Source organism: Lissotriton vulgaris, chromosome 3_1 (genome assembly GCF_964263255.1).
Source record: "Lissotriton vulgaris chromosome 3_1, aLisVul1.2, whole genome shotgun sequence".
Classification (NCBI taxonomy): Eukaryota; Metazoa; Chordata; class Amphibia; order Caudata; family Salamandridae; genus Lissotriton; species Lissotriton vulgaris.
The window spans coordinates 650,267,122-650,292,914 of record NC_141689.1 but is presented as its reverse complement, the minus strand read 5'-3'; positions in this window follow the sequence as shown (position 1 = coordinate 650,292,914).

Below are 25,793 nucleotides of genomic sequence, written 5' to 3'. Positions count from 1 at the left end.
CTATGGCGTCTTTCTGAGATTGTCTAGCTTTCTTTTTCCGTAATATTTCTTCTACCTTTATGATGCACTCGGCATCCCATGTTCCGTTAACTGGCCATCGGTATCTTTCCTCTAGGTGCTTGGTATAATCTGTCCATAACTCTAGATACAAGATGGCGTCTATGCCATGCTTATTATACATAAAATTACCTGGAGTGTCCCTAGGGGGGATTGGAATCTCTTCCTCTAACATCCCTTTCCTAGTTCCTATCTGCTTTAATTTGTTAAACAACGGCATTGTGCCTACTTGATACTGAAATGCTTGATCCTTAATACTTAATTTCGCCTGTAACTATTTAAACAAAAAAACACAATAATACACAAGAACAATCACATTCATACCACGACATTAATCACATGAAACATTTAAAGACATAGCTAACTTCCCCCTACTCTGAATGTACCGCTCAACGATACAGATACACTGCTGTAACAGTGCAGAAATTCGGAATACTTTATATACTGCTAAACAGTACAGATACACTGCCTAAAAACAGTGCAGACCGGACTTGCGTACCCAAACCCGTCTAGATACGACCCAGCAATGGTACTCACCGGGAAGCACGGAAAACAGAAGGCCTCGGAAAACTCGACTGGACTCGACTCGGAACTTCGGAAAACTTCGGAAAACTTCGGAAAACTTCGGAAAACTTCGGAAAACTGGTGGGCCTCTTCACACCTCGGACCTTGCTTCCTTCGGCTGGGCTCTGGTCGGGATCCTCCGCACTCCTCACCGCCTCGTCTGGGCACTGATCGCAGTCTTCGTCACCTCCGTGTGTCAGAGGGGGATGCAGGAAATCCTGCCAGTACACGTGTTGTCCGTCTAACTGATGGCAGGGGACACGGATTGCAACGCACCTTCCGGCGCGTGAGGTGGGGGAGGGGTCCTGTGCGATTAAACCACCAAAATATACAAAAGTGTTATCCTTATAAAGTACACTTTGTAACATATTTAAATCCTAATTTATCTAAAAAACTGATTGAACAGTTTACAGTAAAACAATGAAATCCTGTTTTGTACGTATGCCTCAAATATTTTGCCAAGTTTTGTGTTAATGCATTCAGTGTTTTTCTGTAGACATGAGCAAAGTTTCCTTTATGCTAAAATAGGGAAATATATATTTTTGGAACCTCCTTAACTTTATTTTCCCCTAAATGGAACTCCATGAACATTGTTGATCTGATCCATGGATAACCATGATGTGAGAATTTGAGTTGTTGGTTGAGGGGTGGTAAAACTCTACTCTAGAAACAACCACAAATTAATCCTTGTCAGTATACCACAAAAAGTGACTAAATTAACCTGTGCTTAACACTGTGGTAGCTTGGCACAAAAGCACTCGAGCTTGATTTAGAGGCAATGTGTAAAGTATTTATCAAGCATACAAACAGTAATAAAGTGAAAACACAACACATGAAAAATCTGAAACCATTTTAGAAAAATATAATAACAAAAAAAACTATTTGACATGAAAACTACAAAAATTGAATCAGTAGAACCGGAGATATGCAATTTCAGTTTCAAAGATTTCAGGTAGCTATAGCACCTAAAAGCTCAAAGAGCCACTTGTGGTTATCGGGTCATGTGAGATGAGGAGAAAATCACAAGTTGAGGCTGACTGTGATTGAGTGCAGGCTACATACAGGGACAAGTGTAGTTCCACTGACAACGTTTCCTTCTAAAGTCTAGTGCGAAGAATTCAGTTCACAGTGGAGGACATCACAGGGAGAGCATTGCGAAGGGTTGTCAGTAGTGCAAAGAGCAGGCCCGGTGTCAAGTATGGTCATCGCTGTAGTGCGGACATCCTGTTGGGTGTCCTAGACAGCTGTTACTGCAGCTTTGACTTAGGTGTCACCGCGGGCTGTCAGAGCTGAAGCGCAGAGTGCCGGTCGTCGCTGGTAGTTGATGTAGCACAAAGAGTCATCGGATTCATTGGAAAAATAGAGTAAAATGTAAAAAATTATTTGACACCAAAATGACAAAAATCGAATCAGTAGATGCAGGAAATATGCAATTTAAAACATTTCAGGTAAGTATGGGTCCTACAAAAGTGCCACTCATTGTTATCTGGTCCTGTGAGACCAGGTGAAAGTCATAAGTTCAGGTTGACCGAGATCCTAAAGTCTAGAGCAAAAAGTCCAGTTTGCAATGGAGGAGGCTGCAAATAGCAGGGAGAGCTTTGTGTATTCTTGTAACTGTAGGGTAAAGAGCAGGCTAGGCATCGCTGTAGCACAAAGATCCTGATGGGCTTTGTGAACAGTGTTTGCTGGAGGTTTCTGTTTACCGTCACCGCAGGATGTCAATGCTGTATCATAAAGTGTAGATCTCGTGTTATTGGCCTTTGCGGGTAGTCATTGTAGCAAAAAATAGTCATGTTCACCAGAACTTCTAATTGGCGGTCCGCATGGGTGGCATAATGTTGGTGTAAACTGGCCCATTTGTGGATGTGAAGATCCCCAAACTTCAGGATTTCATCTTTTCTTCCAGGAGAAGTTTAACTGGTGCCACACCTAGGGTCCAGGATCAGGGTGGGGCTCAGTAATTCAGTCTTGGAGAGGCCAGCAGATGGAATCACTTCAGCCTTGGATGAAGGTTGGAGGCCCAAGTCTTCCTTCTTAGCAAGCAGGGGTGCCCTTCTTTTGTAGTATCCACAGGTCCAGGAGTGTCCATAAGAATGGCTGTGACGGCCCCCTTCTTTTTCCTTGCACCCACTGTGTAGTTGGAGAAGATTCTGGAGTGTCCACCTACAGAGGTGTCTGGAATTTCCTGCCTTACTGCCCTTGTCCCATTCTGTATAGGGGCACAATAGCCTACTTTGAAGTGCACATGTGGTAGGTGATAGATCTGCAAGATCTGCCTGTTCCTGCCACAGATGGTCTATCCTGCAAACACCCAGACTCTCTATTGTGATGATGACTGGGAGAAATACACAAAAGCCAACTGCCAACTGAAACAGGCTGCAGGCACCAAAAGACTAGGACCTTGTGGCTTAAAATCTAATGTTACCATTAAAGAGTGCATTACATTACATTATTTCAGGCACCAAACAGTACTTTCCTACCTGCTCCAATCACTTATTAAATGTTGTAAGGTAACCCAATATTATCCATGGGGAAAGGCAGACCTTCCAATAGTGAAAAATGAATTTAAAAGTTTTTCACTACCAGAGCATGTAAAACATAAAGGTACATGTCCAACTTCCTAAATACAATGTTCCCTGTGGGCTGTTTAGGCTTACTCTAGATGGGACTTCTATGTATTAAATAGGAACGTTTTGGCCTGGTTATTTTGCAGGTCATAATGGTTGCAATGGCAGGCCTTGGACGTGTTTGAAAGGGTTCTTAAGTGGATGCCACAATCAGTGCTGCAGGCAACCTACTATCATTTGATTTGCAGGTCCTGAGTACTTGTAGTATTATTAGGGATGTACAAGTAAATTAAATGTTTTAATTGGGTATGGTCCATATTTACCATGTTTGAAGGAGAAAGCACACGCACTTCAGCAACTGATTAGCAGTGGTAAATAGTGTACAGTCCCAAGTCTAACAAAAACAAGTTGATCAAAACAGGACAAGAGAAGGCAACATGTTTGGACGAAGACCACTATAAGTCTGACAGATCTAACACAAGAATTCCAATTTAAAATGAATAAGGGCCATAGGACGAGGGACTCTTTTTTTTCTCATCATCCTTTTTGGACCCTCAGTTGTAAATCTGGAACTGCTGATTGTAGTGAAACCAATCCTGGCTGCAACAAAAACAGTTATCTTGTGGCTGCCATTTCTGGATGTGGGAACCAGTCTCCACATCCCCAAGTAAGGTGGGAAGTTGAGTACACCCTGAGTCTAGACAATACAGGGAGCAGAATATCAAAGAGGCCTCTCGTCGGTTTAAATTTAAAAATAAATAAGAAAGAGTCACATGTATCCTGGATCTTTTTGGGAATTTGAAAGACCCTGACACCTAAAATGGTACCCAAGAAAGGTAGAGCAGATCCTGGCCCAATTGAGGGATTCAATGTACTTCAAACCCTGAAAACGATCTGTGGACATGCCTTCATGCCCAAGTACCATGAACCAAGATTCATCAATCCATACCTCTTCATATAGGTTTATGCACATGCATTTAATAACACTGCAGACATGCAGAAGCAGAGGCATGGCTGAGCGCATCCATGGTTGGAAATTAAGTCTGTCATAAAAATATCATTTAATTGATTGGAAAATAATGGTTATAAACTGAGTTATGGTTCTGGCTGAAAATGCTGAAAGCCACTGAAATTGAACAGTTATAGACTGCAACACACATTACTCATGCCACAATTAGGTATTGTTGTTATGCCAGTTATTCCCTGTACTCCGTTCAGAAACGTTACATTAGCTTTTACTGTCAAATCATTTTGCCACCTGAGACTTGTAATGCACGATTGTATATCTCAGTGTAACAATGCATTACACTTGAATCAAACAATCAAAAACCAATAAGAAAGTTCAATAAAAAAATGTTGGATACTAAATGCATAGGCTGGTTCTACTTTCTGGATTGGTTCGTGTTTTTCTTGCTTTTTCAACCTACATTGCTCATTTTTCTGGATCTGAGTGGTAAGGCAACACTTCTAGCTCTGAATTAATGAGGAGATACCGTTTTTAATTGAAAAGGAAAGTGGGATGAGCAGAGGACATGGCACAGGCCTGAGGCCGGAGGAGAGGCTGGAAATCTAGTATTCGAAGATCACAGTAGAGTGTAGATTACATGTATTTTCTCATTACATCTCCAATCCACTCGAATATACAATTGTTACAGACAAGAGAATAAAGCATGTACATTGGTTAAACCCAAACAAAAATTAGCAACTTTTTTCAAATTAAAACATTGTAGGAGCAGACCTTCTCGTAAACCAAGATGCAAAGAGCCATACATATATTAAACGACTATGCACAGATGAATATTTGCAAGTATGTAAACGATACCTGTCAATCTCAACTCAGCAAGTTTATAGGTACCATAAAAACTGAATTGTGTTTTTTAGTCACCAGAATCTTCTTCAAAATTGTGAACAGTGTTCTAACGTCAAGGAATAAAATTATACAAACGTGTTTTCTTTTCTTGTTTTGTAGGAGTAACCTAATTTATGTTTTGAGGATCCTCAAAATCTATTTTTAGATCAAAAAGAGGATAGCTAGAGGACATGTGGGGCATATTACCAAGCAATAGCGATAATTATCGCTATTGCTTGGTTAGAGACAAAAATTTACCGCAGCGCTGCGGCGATTTTTACCGCAAATAAACCTTGGTATTACCAAGGTTTAACGCAAATGCGGTAAAAATCGCCGCAAAGCATGAATATCGCAGAGAAGTCAGCGATATTCATGCATTAGCGAGCTAATGCTCTTAGCCATGTTATCCACCTCCCATTGGATAACATGGCTAAGAACTGCTCAGGGCAGGTGTTAGCTTTTGGAGATATTCCCGCTTAGCGCGAATATCTCCAAAAGTTGGTGATAGGAGATAGCGATGTGAGCGACTGTTTTCAGTCGCTAACATCTTGGCACGCCCACTTTGCATCTCATTAGTGATAAATATCACTGACATGCAAAGTGGGGCCCAAGATGGTCGCTATCTCCTACTAGCTGTCGTTAACTGGTGTTAGCGGCAGCTAGGTAATAGGGAGGTAATTTTATCTCCGCTTTCTTGGCTTTTAAAGCCAAAAAAGCGGAGATAAACCCCCTTGATAATATGCCCCTCTGTTTATTAGCTGTTCAAGTTTTCGGCCTGTTAATCAGGCTTTGCAAATCCAGATAAGATGAAGAGAGCATTTTGGCAATCAGCGAGCCATGCCGTCATCATTACATAGGACAACTACTGACCCTGTATGAGGAATTATTGCAAGAGTGGATAATAATCGTTCGCATTAAAAATTTCAAAGGATGACAAAAAGACACATTGTTTATGGGCAGCAGGTGGAAAGGCAAAAGCAGAAACAAGATTACACAAAATCACCCTAAACGATCTTACAGAACAGGTCCTCTTTGAAACGTAGGGGCATATTAGCAAGCTGAAGTATCGCCGCTTTTTCAGAGAATTGTGCCGAGAAAGCGGCGATACTTCCAGCGCCCTATGAACAAGGGCATTCTAACGCCTGCCTCAAGCCCACTTTGCATGTCAGCAAGAAACATCGCTAATGACATGCAAAGTGGGCGTTCCCACGTCCAACCACATGTAAAATGTGGTTGGAGGTGGGGACACCCTATTACCAAGGCTGGCGTTGGGAGAAGAAGACCAGCGATAAACTTGTTTATCGCAGGTCTCCCAACGCCTGCTATGACCAGGTGTTAAGGCATTGATAACATGGGGGTGTGGATCATAATGCTGAATCCACCCCCCCGTATTATCAAGGCACACATTATCGCGTGAAAACAACGTTTGTTTTCATGCGCTAATGTTCCATATCGCCGACTATCGCCGGATTTAATTTCCCCTATGTGTTGCACATTGATAATTACGCGCTAACACGGCGAAAAAATCCAGCGATAGCCAGCGATAGCCAGCGATATGGAAATGTGCGATGTGCGATGTGTGTTATATACCGCACATCTAGATAATATGCTACCGAATTATTGTGCTGTGGCCGACCTATATGCATTGGAGGTCTGCACCTCTCCAGGTTGTCCCGTGTTAGGAAAATATTGAAACGTTACTGGCCGCCAACAACAATGGTGCTCACAGGTAGGCAAGGTTATGGATTTATTTTGGTACAGTTTTATATAGGGCAAACCACACCTTTGAGTGAACCAGAGTTCTTTACACAGGTACGGACATTCAAATGAGAATACAGAAAGATGTAGGGTCATATTATCAGGAACAACGTTAAAATGATCGCCTCTTTAGCAGCAGTTTCCTGCTGCTAATGCGACGATAATTTTAACGCCATTCTTGATAATATGCCCCCAAGCTGTCTGAAGTAAATAGTGGAAGATACTGAACAGTATTTCACAGTTGGCTTGAAAGTATCGAGTTCAGAATCAAATGCATAGAGTAATAAAATAAGCTATCAGGGCAAGGATGTTTTTGTTGTATTTCATGGGCTCGCTCAAGGCTTGTGAGTCCGGCTTGCAGCCTCTCGCAGTTGGAAGTGTGAGTCCTAGAGTAAGTCCTTCAGTTGTATTCCATAAGTTATGTAGGGTGGATTTGTTCTTATGCCAGAGGTGTAGAATTCCAGACATTGGGACCAGTCTCTGTAAAAGCTACCCTTAGCTCTTTGGATTTTCGGAAGACAGATGTACTAGGTGAACAGTCAGTTCGAGAACCTCCTGAGGCAACCTATTTATGGGCCAGAAAAAAGATGGAGAACAAAGGACCTACCAGACCGCTGTCAACAGGAACAGTGCAACTGGTTTTGGCACCATAGGCCAAATAAAATATTCCTGAATTCACAGCTCTCTCTCCCCGAGGTCTCAGCTGAGCATGGCACCTTCTGCTGCTACATACTCATGTTACTGTAAGGTCTTACCTAGCCTTATAGCCTATAAATCCATGTATGAGAGTTCACACTTTAAGAAGCTTATGTTGTTATTTTAAAATGTTTAACATCTCTGGCTAGAGAGAGATGAAAGATGTTAGCAAAAGAAAATGGATACCCTGGCCAACGTTTTAAGGCTCTCCCTCAAAACTCACCTTGTACTCATATTTCTCCATTTGACTTTGTTTCAGTTTTGACTTCTCTGTGGCATAAAGGAATAAATGAACCACCTTCAGGGGACAGTGGTAGCTCTGAAGTAAAATGATTTCCCATTGCAAAATGGAAAATTCTTGTTTGTATATACACAGCAAAACATGTTAGGTGGGTGTGTAAAAGGCTCTCGTTTCCCAAGGTGCCCTTTGCTAATGCATGGCCTCTGAAGAACTTTCTAATCTATACACGTTGAGTTGGTTTGAGTAATTCATAATATTTCTTATGGTGTTTGCCTTTTGAGTCCCTTCCTCCATTATCTTCTAAGGGAGAGTGTTGCAGTACCAGGGGTTGGTCCTGTGTAGATCTAGACTTACTACTGTTTTGTAATTAGTAACTTACACTCCAATGTAGGCTCCATCCCTTTTTTCAGGGGCGGGGAGTTGTTAGTCTATACTTTTGAGTAACTTCCCACTCTCCGATTTTGTGACTAGCAATAGTAGTAAAGTTGCTCATAAGAGTATGATATAGGTGCATATTACTCACAAGCGTAACTTACCATTGTAAATAGCCCGCTAAATAGAGATCAGTGACTTCATATAAAGTTCCATTCAAAAACCCCGAGGAGAATTGAAAAAGCTTTAGTTTGGGTATATCGCTGATGATGATCAAAGCTCTCATGTTTTCATCAATGTATAAACTGAACTAACATTCTACTGACACAGAGAGGAAAAATCAACTACACAACTCTCCATCTACATGCCTCCAACCCCCTATACACATCCAGATTAGGCATTGCGAGACTCATACAATTTCACTATGCAAAATACCCAAAAAGGTGTGCAAAATTTTGCATTATTGCATAAAATGCCAGCTTTGGGATTTGCATTATTTTTATCGTGACGTGCTTCCTGGCAGACATTTTTGGCATGAGGGTGCATTTTGGGCTACAAAAATAGCACAACATCATGCATGATATAAACAACAGTGACTCACATTCGGTTTGTTTGCATTCTTTCTGGGATTTCTGCCCAAACGAAGTCGCAATTATGGAATGTGGCTTTATGGCATAATCACATTTCTTTCACATAACAATCATAAAGTGAAATGCAGTCTGTCCACGGCAGGCCTTGGCTCTCTTTCTTCTCTTGTGTCTTTAGGGTTACCATGCACCACTGTCTTCTAAGACGCTGGGGTTCTACAGAAGGCAAACAAGCAAAGCATAATGTAGAGTATCCCTGTGACAAGGAGAATGAGGTTGGCGAGTCCCTCTGAACGATCTGACCCTGACCGATGTTAATGTAAAATATACTTTTTTTCAGAGGTTCTTTTAATTACCTTATTACCCTTCTTCTCTAAAATGTACTTAGGTAAGCTAGACATACCGTCCTGACTCCATCAGAAGCGGCGCTCCCCACGCTCCCTGGTCTCTCCTGGGAATCATTGTGCTTTGCTCGCATTGCTTTGTTGCTTTTTAAAGAATTGGTGCCTGCTTGTGTTCCGTAGCGTTCTATTGCTTATTTGTGCATTGCCTCTTGGGGTATTTTTGCCATTCTGTACATTGCTCGCATTGCCTTCAAGAGTGTCTGGGCCAGTTTGTATCGTAGCGCTCACATTGCATGATAGAAATTAATTATTAGTGCCTGATTGTGCCGGTGCCACAGCCCACAGCGTAGTTCCAATTTGTGCCCCAACCTGTTTCGGTTTTGCTTTTGCTGCCACTTTGTTGTTATGCCTCGGAGCCCGTCCTCTCGACCCCGCTCCCACCTCCCAGCTGCTCCTCCCTCCCACTGACTGCTAAGGCTCGCCCCGTCTTCAGAAGCCCTGTGACCGTCCTGACTCCATCAGAAGCGGTCAATCCCCACGCTCCCTGGTCTCTCCTGGGTATCGTTGTGCTTTGCTCGCATTGCTTTGTTGCTTTTTAAGGAATTGGTGCCTGCTTGTGTTCCGTAGCCTTCTATTGCTCATTTGTGCATTGCTCGCATTGCCTCTTGGGGTATTTTTGCCATTCTGTACATTGCTCGCATTGCCTTCAAGAGTGTCTGGGCCAGTTTGTATCGTAGCGCTCGCATTGCATGATAGAAATTAATTATTAGTGCCTGATTGTGCCGGTGCCACTGCCCACAGCGTAATTCCAATTTGTGCCCCAACTTGTTTCGGTTTTGCTTTTGCTGCCATTTTGTTGTTGTGCCTCGGAGCCCGTCCTCTACATCCCGCTCCTGCCTCCCAGCTGCTCCTCCCTCCCACTGACTGCTAAGGCTCGCCCCGTCTTCAGAAGCGCTGTGACCGTCCTGACTCCATCAGAAGCGGTCGCTCCCCACGCTCCCTGGTCTCTCCTGGGTATCGTTGTGCTTTGCTCACATTGCTTTGTTGCTTTTTAAAGAATTGGTGCCTGCTTGTGTTCCGTAGCGTTCTATTGCTCATTTGTGCATTGCTCGCATTACCTCCTGGGGTATTTTTGCCATTCTGTACATTGCTCGCATTGCCTTCAAGAGTGTCTGGGCCAGTTTGTATCGTAGCGCTCGCATTGCATGATAGAAATTAATTATTAGAGCCTGATTGTGCCAGTGCCACTGCCCACAGCGTAATTCCAATTTGTGCCCCAACCTGTTTCGGTTTTGCTTCTGCTGCCATTTTGTTGTTGTGCCTCGGAGCCCGTCCTCTCCACCCGCTCCTGCCCCCCAGCTGCTCCTCCCTAGCTCCGCCCCCCTCCATTCTCTAATTATGACAGATGCACTTGCGCGCAGCGTTCACGCGCAGCGGGCGCGCCCTATGCGTGCCGAAGGTGCGCCAAATGTAAGCCCGTCTACGCCCGTCCGCGCCTGGACCGCGCCCAGTGCCAGACCCCCTTGCACCCGTAAAACCCACTCCACCCGCATAACGTACGACGCCGCAATCCTCTCAGCACTTAACCCCGGACGACTCTCTAACTGCCACCAAGCCGCCCCAGGACACACCCATGGACCCTTCACCTGCCACTCCTGCAAATTCGACTGCATCAGGACCCACACCAAATCCACAAACTCTAAACAGAGCTCCGACACTAATCACCTGAAGTGCATCCTGCTCAACACCCGCTCGGTCCACAGACACGCCATTGAACTTTGGAACCTACTCGACACTCCATCGCCGGACGTCGCCTTTCTCACAGAAACCTGGATGAACGCCTCATCAACGCCCGACATCGCCATAGCCATCCCGGTCGGCTACAAGATCATCCGAAAGGACCGCATCAACCAAACAGGAGGAGGCATCGCCATCGTCCATAAGAACACCATCCGCATCACGACCAGTACCGACGAAAACTTCACAGCCGCCGAACACCTTCACTTCCAGATCCACGAACACCTTCACTTCCAGATCCACACCGACCCCAACGGCTTTATTCTGGGCATTGGGAGGGAGAGATAAGGGTAAGAAAATTATCATTGGGCTCGATCAAGAATTACACAATATTTACGAGGAGATAACTTTGCACTGAAAATCTACCTGGATTTACCAGGCGATTACCATACAATTACGTAGTAATCAGGAATTACAGGCTAGTGTGGACATGCATGGTCTATTTATGCATGTCCTCCACCTTCACCATGCCATTTTAGACCATGAATTCAACCTACTTTTGCGACCATTTTCGCTGCACCATGTATTTGCAGGTGCCACTCACCTGTGATCTTGTGATCGGGTCCTTAAAATGGTAAATATGGCTTTCCACTTAGGGGAAAAATCTAACGTCAAATGCCACTTCTATTCCAAGGTTACACAACTAGGATTATCATTCTGCCTCATGTCACTGGGATACAAAGAGGCTGCTTCAAAGTTCACAATACTGATTGTATTCTCTCAGGGTGAGAGAGTGAAATACTCCATCACCTGGATGGAGTAACTGCACTCTGAATTTAGAGATGTCCAGAGCCCAAGCAGCGTGCCTTGTTTCTCCGTCAACATGACGGTGCAGTTTTGCACACGTTCAATATGTGTTTTTATTTTCAAATACAAAATCTCAAGGCTGGACTTTCTTTTTGAAAATAAAAAAGCAATGACCACTCCCCTCGCCAGGGGAGATTTCTCCTGGGTATTGGAGGTCATTAAAAGGATTTAACTTTCACCTTCTGCCCCGTTTTGGATGGCAGTGTATAAAGGTAAAAACTGGCCCTAAGTCCGTCACCTCCAAATAGGGCAGGCGGGAAAATGTCCAAACCCCTGATGGCCCTTACTCTAGCAGGTCTCAGTATGTCAGTGGCGAAGATGAGAAGTCCCCGTTGCTGACATATTTAAGTTTTGTAACGAAGGTGGGAGGAATGTCAGTTTGGCAGAGAGGGTACTCCCTCAACATTGTGGCAGAGTACCTCCTCAGCCAAACTCTAAACCAGTCCCGAAGTATCCAGTCCAAGGAGTCCCATATAAGTACATTGTTATCTGTTTTGTTATTTTATTTTATTGTGTTCTAGTCAAGCAAACCAGGACTAGAATTACCAGGATACATTATTTCCTTCCGTGAAAGCCCAGTAATGAAAACACGTCCAAGTGACATCAAGCCGTACAGAAATAAATTAACTGGCAATCAATATATGTACCGTTTCTGAGGACTATAGTTGTTAATGCACGTACTCATTCCAGCGGACTGGCAGAATTTACTTGTGTTCAAGTCTCAGTTATACGGATAAAATCTAATTTCTAACTTCAGGAATCAGGAATGGGATTTTATATACCCAAATTACGTTTTTGTGTATCTAAGCCTCACTTTGGTACCAAAAACTTTTTTCAAGTTGGCTCTATCGATCTAATAGCATAATGACTTATGGATGTGGATTTTGTTTGGGAAGTCCCTGTGCTTAATTCCCGTTGCGAATTTGAATATTGTAAGAATGCCTAAAATAATGCGCTTCTTTTTTCTCTACGTTTATGTGGAAATGTCCAGTGAACATATTTGACATTATTGTGCTAGTTTTCATTATTGTATGCAGCCAATGGGCTACCTGGAAAAAATCAAATTAACATGAAAAGTTAAACTCCATAACCTCTTTATATGACTTAAAAACAGAGAATATGTTGGCAAAATAATATATTTTATTTAGAAAATTGAAAGAAGAGAAGCTAATTTCCTCATGGTAACACTCCAGTTGTAGCAAAGAGAGATAAATAACGTTTAATCCTATAATTGCTTCCATCACACAGCTGGAATGGAAGTTAAATTACTTTTTATTCTCCTAAAGGATCACAAAAACAACTTCTAAGATTTGTTTCCTAAATAATTAAAAGACTCGTATTCCTTTATTAGTTTTTTTACAGGGTATTGGATCAGCATAGCTTCTAACTGTCTTCTGAAATGTTCTATCATAACCTCAATGAACATCTTTATAAAAAAAATCGAGTGTGAGGCACACTAAAATAAAATTATATGCCTGTGAAATTGTACTTTGTACATAAGACAAGACACCTCACTAATAATGCTTTTATGAAGGCTTTCCCCACAGAACCGAGTTTCAAGTGGAAACGATGTGTGTGCATCTTCTAAGTGTACTCCTCCAAATGTAGTCTAAAACGAGTTACCACATAGAGCATGACTTCCCTCTTGACAAATTTACCTGCCTCACAGGAAATGAAAGGGTAATCAAAAACACAATTGCTAAAAAAGTGACTCCCTACACATAGAAGGTTATTTTTCTATTGTTTTGTGCAGTTGCTCAGGCAGCGAAAAAAAGCACCAATCGACGCAAAGTAGTGTATTGATTTACTTACTATTAAAAATGTATGCCGTGCCGCATTAGCACCCGGACAACCCCTGTTAAACCTGGGGGCTTATTTAGAAGCCCCTGCTCCGCAAGTGTGTCACTTTTTTGATGGACCCAGTGACCCACCCTGTGTGACATTTATTGTGGCCTTGTAAATATGGCCCCCTTTTCACGCAGGGGCATGCCATGGGTGTTGCTGTAGATTTTTCCATACAACACCCATGGATTCTGCCGCATTCCCAGATTTACAACATTTCGTAAACCTGGCCATGTGTCAGGTTCCTACACCTCCCCAGGAAAGGCTTAAGGAGGCGCAACGAGAAGAAATTATTTTATTTCTCCTCATTTTTTCCTCTTTCTATGCGTGCCCCCAATGCAAGCACCCTTGCAACATGACGCAAAGGTGCCTGCATTGGCATATGGCAGCTAATTGAACATCAGCACAAGGTAAAGCTCTGGGATGCGTCATATTGTTGTAGGTATGAAACATACCTGTGCTTTTAAAATGATGCAGCTCAGTGCAGCAAAATGGCTTTCGGTGCTGCTTTGCATCATTTTGCTACCTGATCGTCTCCGGGCACCTGTCTGGTGAGGCCGAGTTCAGATGACACTGCTTCACAGCAAAGATTCCAAGATGGCGGCAGCCGCTGCCAAGCGCCAGGTGAATAGCTGAGGGCGGGGAGCTCCCTGGGCTTCCCCAACATAAATCACTAGCTGCAAGGAGACTCTGGGGGGGTTCCAACTTACCAGCCTTAGAAGATTTCTGACCCCAACATGGCACCTGATGAGCCTTAAGAATAGCAATAACCGGCGATCTGGAGCTGGCACAGCGGAGGGAGGCACTTGCCTTGTACATGCTGTGCTCTATGGAAAGACGAAGGAGACCACTGCTGAGGTACATTGGGAAACAAAGACCTGGAGGCAAGGGGAGGTATTTGGCCAGTACATGCTGCGGCTTCTGAGAAGGTAATCTTGCTGCATATGTGGGAGATCTGAACCCATGGTTAGTGGGGGCCTACTGATCCCGCAGCTTTCAAGCTACCTCGAGTGAAGGCCAGTGCCTCGCACAACCAGACACCCTTACCTGCCGTCATAGGCTCTGCAGTAAGTCAGAGGAGCTCCCCTCCCTCTGGGCACACGCCTGCTTGGATTGGGGTAATTTCTGTGCTGACCGAGGCCCCCCAGCCCTATGCCACTAAAAAAGGCCCAAGTCAACAGAGTCTCCAGCTACTTCACCCCAGCTGAGTCTAGGGTGGAAAAGGAGGGAGATTCGCAAGAGACAGCCAGAATGGTACTCACCGGGGAAGACCTGCTGGCGTCACTGAAAGAGTTTAATAAACAATTGTGAGAGGACATCAAGGCTGATATCGGCGCCTCATTTGAGGCATTCAGGGTGGAGATGGGAAAAAAACTAGTGGCGCCGCAAGCGGACAGGGATTCGTTGGGCATCTGCACCATGGATTTGGAAATGAAATTCCAAGAACTGGAAGGTGGATTGAAGCCCTTGAAGGAGGAATCCGCCAATCTGAACATTCAACTATGTGCTGCCATACTTAAATGTGAAGACCTAGAAAACCATTTCCGCAGAGATAACATAAGGGTGAGGGGCCAGGAAGAGGGCTGCGAAGGTCCAGACCTGGAGTCATTTATAGTGGGGCTCTTCTCGATGGTCTTGGGAGACGAATGTCCTGAAGTTCAGCTGAAACGTGTCCACAGAGTGGGCCCAATGCTACCCGGAGAACACTGGCGACCAAGAGACATTCTTGTGAAATTCAGCTCCTTTCAGAGAAAAGAAATGGTTCTCTGGAAGGCTAGAAACAATGACAAGGTCATTGTTCCAAGGCACGTCATGCTCCCTGTTCCAAGATGTGGCCCAAGCCACGCCGGCATGCAGACAACAATCCAGCCCAAATACAGAGGTGCTGAGGGAACGCCAACTCAAATATAGGTGGACTTAACCCTTTGGCATAGCCTTTCCCCTCGACAATAAACAGTACCATTTTACAGAACTGGAGGAGGCGGCAGCCCTGCTCGGTCTCAAGGACAACTCACCTGCACAGGCAACAACCTCGGGAGAAGACCGCTCGGGCCAATGGTCAGCACGTCGATCACCCGTCCCTTGGCAGACACCCAGGAGTGGGGGCAAGAAGACGAAGGGTTGATCCACATGGAGGCATAGCCCCCTAATCAAGGGTGGAATCATTTTGCTCCCTATGGTGGATCAGGCAGACAACAATATAGATCAACCCCAAGGAAGATACTGTGGCAGAGCCTCTCTAAGCAACAAGGACTAGGGTCTATGGCTACGTTAGCAGGAAGCTTCTCTCTCACAAGGTCCTGTGATATCTCTGCTGTAATCAAACCACAGACAGTAATGTTCTAGAAGCCCATCATCCAAATAGACAGGCAAACGGGGCTCTGGAAGCAGATGTGGACTTTCGCCTGCAGCTACCTGAGGTGGAACACTTACACCACTTTGGGGGTTTCTCACTTTGGAGTTATTGTTTATTCTTGATGTTAACGTTCTTTACCGTAGTGTCTAAAAAGTGGCTTACTTGGCTAGGTTATTGGAGGGGTTGGCGGGAGCGGGGATGGGAATCTGGAGGGTCTGGTGGCTGAGGTAAGCCAGATGCTGGCTCACCCATGTGGAAGAACTGTATGCCCCCTATTGAATGACAATTATCTGTCTGTCATGGAATGTAAGGGGTCTCACTTCCCTTTAATAAGAGACAACATTTGTGGAAATACTTGGGGGACCATAATATCAGTATAGTGGCATTGCGAGAGACCCATCTAAAGAAGGGCGAAGACCTTCGCCTGAAACATAAAACCTATGCATTAATATTTTGTTCCTCATCCACCTCTAAATAGAACGGGGTAGCCTTACTCTATCACTCCTCCATTCGCTTCCACCCCCACAATATCAAAACAGATAGAACGGGCGGTTTCTTATGGTTAGAGGGGTCCTGAGGGATCGAGCATATACCATAGCCACAGTGTACGCACCCAATACAGGGCAATCAGAAGTTCTCTTCAGATTCTTCATAGCACTGGAGGGATTTGCTACGAGGGACATAATTTATTGAGGGACTTCAATATTATCTGGGACCCAACCATAGATACAACCCACCCCGTAGGTCACCAGGAGGATTCTTTAGTAAGTCTCTTAAAACCTCTTTTCAATGAATGAGCCTAATAGACACTTGGAGGACTCTTAATCCATCAACACAAGAGTACATGTTTCTTTAAACTCCCACAGATCATATTCTAGGATAGATCATATTTTCTCTACTCAAAATCTTTTCCAGTCGCTTTCTGGAGCTCACTTGCACCTAATATGCCTTTTAGATCATGCCCCCTGGCATTACTGCTTAACTTGCCAGTGCTGCGCTCTAGAGCCACTAGATGGTATTTTCCCAGTTCCCTTAGCAGAGATAGGCTCCTCTGTGAGTACCTGACAGGACAATTAAGGAGTTTTTCGAAACTAATGACCCCACAGACACCTATCATGGGAACAACTGGGACACCTTTAAGGCACTGATAAGGGGTAAATGTATTGCCTTGGCTACAATCCTTAAAAAACAACCAACAAGAAAACAACTTTTACTTGAGGGGGAGCACAAAGATGCCCAATCCGTTTTGCAGGCAGCACAGAGAAGATCTAAGAATCGGACCCCTCCCATCAAAACTCCACCTGATAGGGACGCAGACTGGATATTATGGAGAAACCTTTCTACCTTTCTCCAGCATGGCAGCAGTCACAGTTCGGGAATCCAACGCCCTAGCAATGATTGTCCGGTATGACCGTCATATATGGTGTTTTTTATGGCCTCTATGTCAGAGCTCATCCTGGAAAATAGATGGCAAGAAGCCAGGAAAATTCTATTGGAAGAAGAGCGTGCAGCATCTGAAACCATCAATTGTGCTATGGAAGTAGCTGCAAGGGTTTTCGGCAGCTTGCTGGTGCTGCGGTATTCCATCAGCAAGAATGGTTAAAAGTCACTACCTTCAGACCTGAGGTCCAAATAAAGATATTGGACGAGGCTTTTGATGGGGACTCTTTGTTTGGTAAACATATAGATGAGATGTTTTTGACTATGAAGACTGACACTGACACAGCAAAAGCTTTAGGCACACTTCAATACAGGAAAGTGTTATTCAGAGGAGCCAGAGAATGCAGCTTTGCTGTATACAGAGGTGGTTTTTCAGAGGGCCCAATAATATCAGGCCTATCAGCCGCAATACAGACAGGGCTATCAACCTCCTGCATACTGTCAGTTATTGACTGCTGGTTTCGGTCACCAGGGGGGCTTCAAGAGAACACCTACCCATGGCCGAGACACAGGCAGAAAGCAATGAGCCAGACCGGATACCAGCTTCTCATCCTCCTCATCCTTATTTCCAATTACATACAACATTGGAAGGATATAACCACGGACCAATGGGTATTGGATCTAGTCGCCTTTGGTTATACCCTGGAGTTCACAGAGAGACCACCCACTACTCTACCCAGGGGATCCCCTCCCCCTCATCTTCACTTATTACACAAAGAGGCCAAGGTCATGCTTTCCAAAGGAGCAATGGAAGAGGTCTCAGTACTACAAAGGAGACATGGTTTCTACTCTTGTTTTTTTCTTGAACAAAAAGAAAGCAAGGGAGTGGAGACCAATCCTGGATCTCAGGGATCTCAACATGTTCCTAAGGAAACAAATGTTGAGAATGGTAACAATGGCCAACATCCTGCATCGCCTCATTGGAGAAGACTTCATGACCTCCCTCGATCTGAAAGATGCATATTTCCCAATCCCCATCCATTGAAAACATAAAAAATGTCTCCGGTGTACAGTAGCTGGTACCCACTACCAATTCAAGGTACTCCCTTTCTGCCTCAAATCTGCACCAAGGATATTCACCAAGTTCCTCATTCCAGTAGCTGCAGCTCTGCGCTCTGAAAGTCACCAAGTATTTCCCTACTTGGACGATTGACTGCTAAAAGCACCAACAGCACGAGAAGTTATTACAGAAACTTGGCTTCAGCTGTTCCACAATCTAGGACTGACGTGAACCTAGGCAAATCCCAATTTCTTCCTAGCCATATTGTTTCTGGGCACCAAGCTAGACACAGTCTGATACAAAACCTTCCTCTCAGCCGTACATCAAATCAGTCTACAGCTGTTGGCGCTGGCTATCTTAGGAACACGGGCTGTGTCTGTAAAGGAGGACAAATCGCTCCTAGGTATGTGCTTGTCGGCAACAGTGCTCATCCCTTTGGCCAGGCTCAAGATGAGACCTCTTCAGGAGGAGCTTCAACATCAATGGTGGCAAACAACTGGATCCCTCAAGGACATGCTACATATCACTCCAGTCAAGAAAGACGCACTGAAATGGTAGTATCATGGGCCAAATGTCTCAAAAGGCCTTACCTTTTTTCAATTGATCCCAGATTTCATTCTAACAAAAGATGCCTTTACGGGGGAGGCCACTTATAAGACGTCCAAATTCAGGGCAAATGATCCAGTACTCAAAAAAGGAAACATATCAACAGTCTAGAGCTCAAAGCCATATTTCTCTCCCCACAGTCTTTTTATTTACCAAGGATAGCAGGTGCCTCTATGAAGGTTCATACGGACAATACGAGCAGCATGTACTACATAAACAAACATAGAGGAGCCAAGTCCCTCATGCTATTGCAAGAACTGTGGGATTGGACAACTGAACATGGTATATCCCTCAAGGCTGAACATGTCCCTGGGCTGCACAGCACACTCGCAGATGCCCTCAGCAGAGCAACATACAATTGCCATGAATGGGAGCTGAATCAACAGCAACTGGGCAGAGTGGTTGCACTGTGGGGAAAACCAGCTCTAGACCTATTTGCCACAAAGGACAATGCCTAATGCCAATCCTATGCCAGTAGGTTCCCTCTCCCAGGCTCATGGGGGAATGCCCTTTCGATGAGATGGTCAGGGATATATGCCTACAACTTTGCCCCCATCCCATTGATTCCCATAGTACTTACAAAAATGAAAGCGGAGCATTGCCGCCTGATACTGATAGCTCCGAGGTGGCCCAGGAAGCATTGGTTCCTGGAACTACTACTTCTCTCAGATTCCTGACCCATATGCCTGCAACCATCACCATCCCTCCTGACCAGGGACAAGGGTCAAGTATGTCATCCGGAACCAGTGTCGCTTCACTTGCATACTTAGAGTTCTTGGAGTTAAGGGAAAATAACATCTCTCAGGAATAGAGAGACATCATTGCAAGGTCTAGAGCTGAAAGTACTAACAAAACGTACAGACTGAAATGGAAACGGTTCTGCTTCTGGTGCCAACGAAACAACCTATATCCGTTCCAAGCATCCTCAGAACAGATTTTGCCTCTTCTTAGCAAAATAAGGCCTTGCATTCACCTCAGCCAAAGTACACCTTGCCTCAATCTCTCGGTACAGAAGAGTCTCTCAGGCTCCTTCCCTCTATGACTCTAGCCTAGTGAAACAATTTATGAAGGGTTTTTTATGCACCTTCTCTCCAGTGAAGCACCCCTTTGGGGATAGAAGCTCAACTTGGTTCTCGAGCAATCGATGTAGCAGCCATTTGAACCAATTCACAGGGCTGAATTGACATTCTTAAAATAGAAGGTTGCTCTCACTTCAGCAAGAAGAGTTAGTGAAATACAGACGTTCACCATCAAAGAGCCATTCCTTCAGTTCAATGAGGACTTTGTGATTCTGAGAACTAATCCTACCTTTATACCTAAAGTTTCATCTCAGTTTCACCTTAACCCCTTCGCTGCTGGCCCGTTTCCGCCGCTGTGCGGTAAACAAATGAACAGGAGCGGGCCATGACGAACCCCAGCCGTCATCAGCACACGAGCACCGTAGTGCATGACGGCTGGGGTTCGTCACCAGCATACAAGGGGTTAATAAGCCAGTTATACTCCCACCGTTCTTCCAGAATCCATCTTCACCAGCGGAGCAGGCATTGCATACGCTTGATGTCATATGATGTCTTACATTCTACCTGCAAAAAACAAAAGACATTCAAAACACTTATCAGTTGCTTATGGCTTACAGCCAAGGCAGGGAAGGTTCTAAAGTCAAGAAAGCTACGGTCACCAGATGGGTTTTTGCGACAATTCAGTTTTGTCACAATAAGGCCAACTGGCGTTTGACAAGAAGGACTAAGGCTCATTCCACCAGATTAGTGTCCAAGTCAGCAGCCATTTAGCTGGGATGTCTCTAGAAAAGATTTGCTGTGCTGCAACCTGGAGAAGAACCCATACATTCTCATAGCACTTCTGCTTGGAATTTATACAGTTTTGAGACGCAGCCTTGGGCCAGGTGGTACTACGTCACCTGTTCAACTAAGGAGAGAATCATTGTAATAAAGAGGGTCTTTTGTATTTACATGTACATATAAAAATATGGTTTTATACACATTTGTATGTATGTGTATATATATATATACATATATATATATATATATATATATATATATATATATATATATATATATATATTCACTGAAAAAACCATAGGTTATAGACCATATATAGTTAGGGATTAGCATTTACAAAACCTTAATTTACTCGCACAAAACCATTGAAATTCGCATATATAGTTAGTTGCACTAACTATATATCGCGCACCCGCAATCCACTGCTGATGATGTCACATATTACATCATTCATGACATGGTCAGTGACATCACTGATGACATCACTGATGACATCTCAAATGACATCACTGATGACATCTCAAATGATATCACTGATGACATCACTGATGACATCTCATTTGACATTACTGATCACATCACTGATGATATCATTTATGTGATAATACAATGAACATCTTCAGACTCTAATATAACCTTAGATACATTCAGTATAAACAGACACTCACAGACTGTCACTTATCCATGGAGTTACTCACACACCCAGTCAGTCATGCAAAGAATCAATCACACCTCTATTTTCTCAACTATACAGTTATACACACCTTACTTATTCAAACATATACTAACACATATTTACTCTCTTATATAATCCCTGATACATGTTCACAATGATCCTTACAGCCACTCACACATTCACTGGCTCTTATGCACAGTTATTTATATAAGTCAACTCTCACATGTACAGTGTTTTACAAATCCATTCACTCACCAATACACTCATGCAGACAGTCAACCGCCCATACAGCTGTTTCCACATGCACTTTTGAACCCATACATATAGTGAATCAACTACTCACACATCTATGCACAGAGTCACACACCTCCCAGCCACCCACACACACACTCAGTCTCCCATACAAATACTTGGGCAACCAATCAAAAACCCATATAGTTACTCATATAGCTACTGATCAACACATGCAGCAGTTTACAGAACAACAGACATAATGATGCACAAATTAAGACAGTTTAGTCACTAACCCATGTACTCAGTGAGACACATTTAATCACTCTCTCATACAGTCAGTCATGCACCTACTAAATTCTTCATCCAGACACTTATACATCCACTCATTCTTCAATATGTAAGACATATTTTAACTTTACAGAAACATACAGACACTGGATGTTGTTATCAGTGATGTCATCAGTGATGTCATTTGAGATGTCATCAGTGATGTCATCAGTGATGTCACTGACCATGTCATAAATGATGTAATATGTGACATCATCAGCAGTGGATTGCGGGTGCGCGATATATAGTTAGTGCAACTAACTATATATGCGAATTTCAATGGTTTTGTGCGAGTAAATTAAGGTTTTGTAAATGCTAATCCCTAACTATATATGGTCTATAACCTATGGTTTTTTCAGTGAATTTTCAAGGTTTTGTAAATGCTAATTCCTAACTATATATGGTCTATAACCTATGGTTGTTTCAGTGAATATATATATATATATATATATATATATATATATATATATATATATATATATATATATATATATATAACAGTCATCAAAAACTTAACACCCTAATTATTATTTAACATAGCAAATCTTTTGCACCACCACTGGTCGGTTGTACAAGAAAAACCTGCAAATAAAAAAATCAGTTCCCGATACTTGTGGTCTGTCTCCTGCTTCGCCAGTTCTCGCAGATTGGAGGTGGCAATTCGGAGTTTCTGCACATATATATATATATATATATATATATATATATATATATATATATATATATATATATATATATATATATATATATATATATATTCCAGTACTCTATCTTAGGAATCCACTCCACAACAGGACTCAGATAGACAATATATATATAACAGTCATCAAAAACTTAACACCCTAATTATTATTTAACATAGCAAATCTTTTGCACCACCACTGCGTCACAAAAGTGACGCACAGTGGTACAAAACAGGCATACACCTATCATAAATCTCTCCCTAACATTTTAAATGATTGATTCAGGATGACGATAAGCTGTGGCCTATCCACCTCTGGAGCATATTAAAAAGGCATTTCAGTGTCTATGATGTTATTTTTCCCATTTAAATTGAAGAGCTTTCTCCATGGGGCAAGTTTCTTGTAAATATGCTCCCACCTGTGCTTGGCAAATTTAGATTTTGATTATGGGAGTTACATAGCCATGTTAAAAGTGCAAGGGCAATCAAAAAAACGCTTTCAAGTGTCTTAAGGACATTTTAAGTCAATGAGGAAACACAGGTGATGTAATTCTGAAATGAGGAAAAGAAACTCCACATTTTTCAATTACATCACTAGTGTTTCCTAAGTTTATGAATGACATTGTGCAGATGAAGTTTAGGTCTGACCACAGATTCAAAAGAGGTCTGCCCTTTGTTCAAGAGTGAAGTGGACATGACTTACTTCATTGGTAGGCCTTCACATGTAATTGCCAAGCACAGGTGGGAACGTATTTACAAGAAACTTGCCCCATGAAGAAGGCTTTCCATTTAAAAAGGGAAAAATAACATCATAGACACTCAAATGCCTTATAAATATGGCCCAAACAACCTATGAAGCTCTAGCAGTACATACCCAGAAATGTAATTGATTTCAAAAAATCGTTTTTAAACACAACATATAAATCAATTGTATACCTTCATTCAGTTGGAAATGACTGAAAATGTCTTTAAGACACATGAAAGAGTTTTTTTAATGCCCTTGCACCATTTTTTGGGACATTTTTAACATGGCTATGTAACTCCCATAATCAAAATCTAAATTTGCCAAGCACAGGTGGGAGCGTATTTACAAGAAACTTGCCCCATGAAGAACGCTTTCCATTTAAAAAGGGAAAAATAACATCATAGACACTCAAATGCCTTATAAATATGGCCCAAACAACCTATGAAGCTCTAGCAGTACATACCCAGAAATGTAATTGATTTCAAAAAATCGTTTTTAAACACAACATATAAATCAATTGTATACCTACATTCAGTTGGAAATGACTGAAATTGTCCTTAAGACACATGAAAGCGTTTTTTTGAATGCCCTTGCACCATTTTTGGGACATTTTTAACATGGCTAAGTAACTCCCATAATCAAAATCTAAATTTGCCAAGCACAGGTGGGAGCGTATTTACAAGAAACTTGCCCCATGAAGAACGCTTTCCATTTAAAAAGGGAAAAATAACATCATAGACACTCAAATGCCTTATAAATATGGCCCAAACAACCTATGAAGCTCTAGCAGTACATACCCAGAAATGTAATTGATTTCAAAAAATCGTTTTTAAACACAACATATAAATCAATTGTATACCTACATTCAGTTGGAAATGACTGAAATTGTCCTTAAGACACATGAAAGCGTTTTTTTGAATGCCCTTGCACCATTTTTGGGACATTTTTAACATGGCTATGTTACTCCCATGATCAAAATCTAAATTTACCAAGCACAGGTGAGAGCGTATTTACAAGAAACTAGCCCCATGAAGAAAGCTCTTCGATTAAAATGGGAACAATAATATCAGAGACACTCAAATGCCTTATAAATATGGCCCAAACAACCTATGAAGCTCTAGCAGAACATATCCAGAAATATAATTGTTTTCAAAAATCGTTTTTAAACACAACATATCTGTTTCAGCTTACATGAGAGATCATGGAATGGGCTCCATGTACAACAATAACTTGTGTTACTGCATGCCAGATTTCTACACAGAATATGCAATTACAATTTCTCAAAGAAACACAATCTATTTGTATATCACTTGAGACAAAGCCACATTTTAAAAACACAGCTTTCTTCATCATTTTCTCCTTAAATCATACTATTCTCTATCTAAATTAAATAAATCTTTTCTCACCTTAGCAAATACTTTTTGAGTTTCAAAACAGTCTCAAAAATACACCAAATTGTCTTCAGCAGAACAAAGAGGATGCACTCCAGAGGCTGCAGCTATAGAAAGCACAGAAATGCTGATATTCATTACACATATCTCTCATATTAGCCAATCATAACTCTTCCCTCACTTTTTTCAAATCAAAACCCTTCCCCCCTCTGCCCTCTCTGCCTTTTTTGCTTAGCAACCACCTCCTGAAAGACCTCTCATGTTTGCAGGTTCACACAACAATGTTTCAATTGAACTCTGAACTCCCAGTGCACCTGCGTATCCAGTGCAATCTTTCATTAAATGTTTTTTCCTTGACCATTCAAATTACATCTTTCAAAGAACACATCCATGCACCCTAACTTTCTGTTTTCAGAAATGGAAATGCACCAATCACTGCTAATGAATCATTAGCACTGGAAATCCACAGTTTTTTTTCTTTACAAACTCCTACTGTTTCAACTGCCCTTTCATTACCACACTTCATCTGACTGCAGCACAACCTTCTCCCACCATGTTTAATGTCTGGATTGTTGGACATAGTTACATCTACAGGGCTCAAAGGTATGCTGAGAACAGAAATTTACCTAACCTCAATTTACAAGATGTGGAAATTAAGTGGTTGGGCCAAAGAGGATTAAAATGTCACCAATTGATACCATTGGTGAAAACCTTTATGCATTTGCCAAAACCTTACCTGTTAATTGTGCACTGTGGAGGTAATGATTTGGGCACTTTGACTGGGGTAGGTCTGGAAATGCTTTTAAAGGACACCTTTGAGCAATTAATGGCACTTTTTCCTCAAACTGCCTTGGTATATTCCAATATATGCCAAAGACAGAAATGGAGGTGGTCCAACCAATTTTGTCCACAAATTGAGAAGTCGAGGAAGCATGTAAACAAATCTGTTTCAGCTTACATGAGAGACCATGGAATGGGCTCCATGTACAACAATAACTTGCGTTACTACATGCAAGATATCTACAGAGGAGATGGAGTTCACTTCTCAGATGAGGG